We start from the raw sequence: 5,045 nt of genomic DNA on the forward strand, positions 1-5,045 counted from the left end.
TCCAGGCCAGACTCTTACTCCATCCACCACCTACAGGCTGACCCTGACTTGCCCTCCTTCCTGAACTTGGTCCAGCAGGTGGACTTGGCTTTCTAATGACTGGAGATAGCTATGTTTCCCTGAAGTACTTGCCATGGTGAGGGAGAACAGACCTATTTAGTGGAGGAAGCCAGACTTGTTGGAGGCATGAAATATCACTGAAAGTGTGGACCCTGTTACATTTCATTACCTGTTTACATTTCTCTGGCTGCCTTCCACTGGTTACTGGTCCAGAAACAGAACTGGAAACTAACCTCAAATGAGATCAGATTTTCCAATGAAATATGATAAGGAAAAGTGTCCAGAGCCAAATTACAGGTAAATGGGCCCAGTCTACCAGAGGGACATTCAAGCAGAGCATGGTGTTGACATGGCCCTGGTCCAGCCTGACTGATGGCTGTCCTGAGGCTGTGGGAGACCCTGTAAGGCAGATGGGAAGAAGGTGTGGCGAGATCAAGAAAGGTATGCACAGACTGGAAATTATCAGAGCCCCTGCCAGATGCCTCCTGACCTCTGATGAAGAGCAGCATCCTTCTCTTGATGGCAACTGTGCTGCAGGTCATAGAGACTTAAATCTGAAGGTTTTACGTCCATGGTCAGACCAGCAGGGTGGAGGGAAAGAGACTGTACAAATCTTGGGCTGTGGCGATGGCTCAGTCTTAAGTTTGACTCCCAGAACTCATGTTAAAGAGAGTTAAGCATGGTGTTATGAACTTGGGCTTGTTGGTCCAGCAGCTTAGCTTATTTGGGGAATTCCAGCTGAGTAAGAGAACCTGTCGAAAACAAAAATGGAAAACCTGTGATGTCTTCTAGTCTCCATTCACACATATGCACCTGCACACACACAAACATACATGCAAAGGGGGGAGAGGGGGAGAGAAAGAGAGAGAGAGAGGGAGAGAGGATATGCCAGATCTAAATATTTTAAGATGAAACACAGTTCATAATTGCTTCTTGGTAAGCCACCTGGCAAAGAGTAGGAACCCCTTCATTCCCAGAAGCATGCCTGGAAACCATCCTGATCCATTTAGGCTAAGCTCATGGTGCTAAGTCCCAAGAATCAGGGGCTCCTGCTGCTGCCTTCCTCTTTTATTTAAATGGAAAGTATTGCCTGCTAACTCGTTCATGACTCCTTTAGAGCCTGTTAGAAGAGCTTTCCTCTGTTACCTTAGATAGGGTGACATCTGTGCATCTCAGCCCTCACTATGCAAGTGATAGCCCATGGACCTCCATTAGCATCATTGGGACTTTGTTAGAAATATAGTCTCTGGCTTTCGTCCCAGTCTTACTTAACAGAATGTGGCACTGGGCCCTGTTGCTGGCAGTGACACATGCAGAAGTTTTAGTCAGATTGGCTTCTGTATGCTACAATCCAGGCTGCTGTGCCTTAGTGAACATCCATCTCAGCCACCAGGGCCATCTGTTTATGCATGCATGTCAGATGTCAAGGGGCTGATGACCAACTCAAGCTATTAGTAACTGGCTGAGCAGTTTGTGTCTGTAGACATTCTTTGACTTACTATGGGAGACCACCTGATAACCTCATCATAAGCTGATAATGGAAAGTGTGTTCATGCAAGCAACTTCTTGAACACCACAGTCTGGCAATACAGCCCAGCGCAGAGTCCATTGTTACTCCACTGTGATCTTGTGGTCTTCTAGGAGTGGTAACTCACTGGTTTTGCCCTGAATCACATGTAAGTGTAGTACTGCTCACCACTAGCCCAGGAGAAAGATCCCAGTTTAATATCACTTTAACATCTTCCTGAAGTAGATGCGGTGTATCTCAGGGACTATCAATACTTTGCTGTCCAGGGCTCTTCTTGGTGGCTGTTTTCTCCACAGTTTTTTCACTATTGTCACACTTTAGAGTCCCACTTAGTGATTCACTATATTTACCCATCTACTTGTCTTTATTACACACATTTCCAGACATTCAGATTCCTGTTCAGCCAGGAGGACCCTAGGCCTGTATACGTATGCTCACATCAGACTACTTTTCCTTCCACAGCTCCAATGACTAGGAGTTAGACTCAAGCTCTTGGCAATACTGAAGACTTTCCCTTATTCAAGTTCCCTCCTGAATAAGGCAGCAACACCCACCTATCTTTTTAGACTATGATTAGGAGCTTGGCTTATACAACAGAGCAACTGATGATGGTTACCTCCTCCTTCTCCTTCTCTTCTTTTCCCTCCCTCTTTCTCCTTCTTTCTCTTTGAGCTTTGATATTGGGGTTCCTTCAGCATTCTACCATGCACCAGCCAATGTCTGCACAGCCCTCAAATAGGGAAGTGCCTGTGGCTTCTCTCTCAATCCTCCACATGCATCCATCACAGGTCCCATCTTTCTGATGTCCTTACTGCCTCTTCCATCAAGTCATTTCTTCACACCCAATTGATGGAGGGTACAAAGAGCTATTCTGAGGTCTAATACGACCCAGTAACTGTCTGGCTTTCAAATCATTTTTCATTGTCCTGGGACTAGTTTGTCGTCTTCAAGGTCTCATCTCCTTATTAAATGGTTCATTCTGATCGTCCATTCCCTGCTCTCTCTTTTTTAGGTCACAAGTTCAATGTCACTTCCTTGGGAAGTGGAGGGAAGATTGAGCTCCTTGTTATTAGCTTCAGGGGGTATCCTGTCTTTGCTTGTTGTCATAACCCTGACATTTGATCAGTGTCTCACCCCTGTATGTTCTGTATAGCCTGAGAGTGGGAGCTCACACAATTTTCATTCACAGCCACACTGCTGGGATCTAAGATGATGAACATAGCATACATATAATAACTTGTGTTGAATGAATGAATGAAGATTTTATCCAGCGTTGTTTTATGTCATTAATTTCATCCCATTGAGAGAAGCAGCTTGATTTACATACAAAACCTTCTCACCCTAGTAAACAGCGTGATGAGATTGAACCAGATATTCAAAGCCAGGTCCCTGGCAGGGAGGGTTTCTTGGATCTGGGCAGGATCTAATTAGAAAATGCCTCTCATTTTCTGTCTTTCATTGAATGCATATTCTACCTCCAGACCTCTGAGTAAAAGCATAATTGTATAAGGTGTATAAGGAAGTGCAATTTTAAAATGTGCTTTTGTCAATAGCAACGTAAAGCAGCTTAAATTACAGATCTGAGGAAAACAGTACCCACTTTTTAATTTCAGCTAACAGTTTGAATGGATTATTGTTTCTGGAAGAGGTACAGTGGGATTTTATAGATAGGTATAGTAATGGTAAATATTAGTTTTTATTATGTGTGTTACCAGACTCATTTGAAAATTCTTAGCAAATTTACAGAGTTGCTATTATTTTCATTTAAATTTTATCATCTATCTATCTATCTATCTATCTATCTATCTATCTATCTATCTATCTAGTTTGTGTGTGTGTGTATGTGTGTGTGTCTGCATGCCATGAACTTGCAACTTGTAGGAATAAATTTTCCTTTTAAATAGGGCTTTTAAAGTCATGGAGACTGAGACCTAGCAGGTCAGTGAGCTTAGGTTCCTATACACAGTTAGAAGGAGATTCTGGTGCATATGGAATCTGCCGTGCTCAGTGCCCTTTTTGTGCACTGAGATCATATCTACCTCCACCCTCTGCTGCCTTCTCGTGAAATGACTTCATTTTGGGTTCACACATCAGATGGATCAACTACTTTTAACTTGTCAGCCAGTCACTTGGATCGTGGCCAGACAGTCACCAGTGGCTTCGTAAAGCTGTGTGCAGCAGCCAACTCTGATTTTCAGCTGAAGCTTATAACTGCACATATGGAAGTCAAAACCAGGTCTCTCCAGGTGTTGCAGGAGCACGTTGACTGTGAAGCTGAGAGGCTTGCTGGCTTTCAGCATTTTGCATGAATGACATAGAGCCAGAAGAATGTGGTCAGAGAAGAAGCACAGAGGCACCTTCTCCTTGCCTGACTCCCAGTGGGAAGGGAGTGGAGCTGAGCCAGCGGCTGGAGGCAAAAACATGGCTGTTTGCTGTATAGGAGAACAGCAGGGATTCATTAAGTCTGGAGGCTTCCATGGTGGGGCCTAGCAGGCTCTAGGGGAAGGCCCTTTTCCTTTCCACAGGGCTTCCTTTTTTCTCTTGTCTCTGTTGACTTGAACGTGGTGTTTGTGATGCTGATGAAAACCAAGCTTAATTACCAGAAGTCAGAGACAGTTCTCGCTGCCCTCTTTCCTTTCTGGCTTTCCAAGTGTGTAGGTGGTCTACAGAGACTCATAGGCTAGAGCTGTTGGCATTCAGAAAGACAGCCAACTGTCTATATGCTGAGTGTCTCATCCTTTCTTGTACAACTTAGTGAGTATTATGGGTGACTTGCCACCATCTACTACCATAGCTCATGGTTGAATTCTGAGTGTTGGTAATATGGAGATAATACTTGGATGTTTTTTCTTTTCTTATCCTTTTTCCCTCACCTCCTCCCACCGCTTCCCCACATCCCCCACTTTGAGACAGAGTCTCACTAAATAGCTTTGACTATTCAGGAACTCACCTTGTAGACTAAGCTGAATTCACAGAGATTCTTCTGTATCTGTCTCCTGGGATTAAAGGTACATGCCACCACACTGGGCAGGAGCGACTTTTCACCTTGACTGACATTCCTACTTCCTGGCAGATCACTCTGCCTTTTTCATACATAGCCTTTGGATACATACTTTGGATTTATTCCTCCCTGTAGCATTAGATAGGAAGCATGGATATCTGGTGGGCAAGATGGCTTGGTGTGTAAAAGCACTCACTACCAAGGATGAGAACTCCAGTTTGGTCCTCAGAGCCCACATGGTGGAAGGAGAGAACCAGTACCCAGAAGTTGTCCTCTGATCTAGACACATAGACACAGAGACACACACAGACACACATAGACACAGACACACAGACACACAGACACACACACACACACACAGAGACACACAGAGACACACACAGACACACAGACACACAGACACACAGACACACACACACACACACACAGACACACACACACAGACACACACACACA

The sequence above is a fragment of the Grammomys surdaster genome, unplaced genomic scaffold (genome assembly GCF_004785775.1).
Source record: "Grammomys surdaster isolate TR1022 unplaced genomic scaffold, NIH_TR_1.0 170, whole genome shotgun sequence".
Classification (NCBI taxonomy): domain Eukaryota; kingdom Metazoa; phylum Chordata; class Mammalia; order Rodentia; family Muridae; genus Grammomys; species Grammomys surdaster.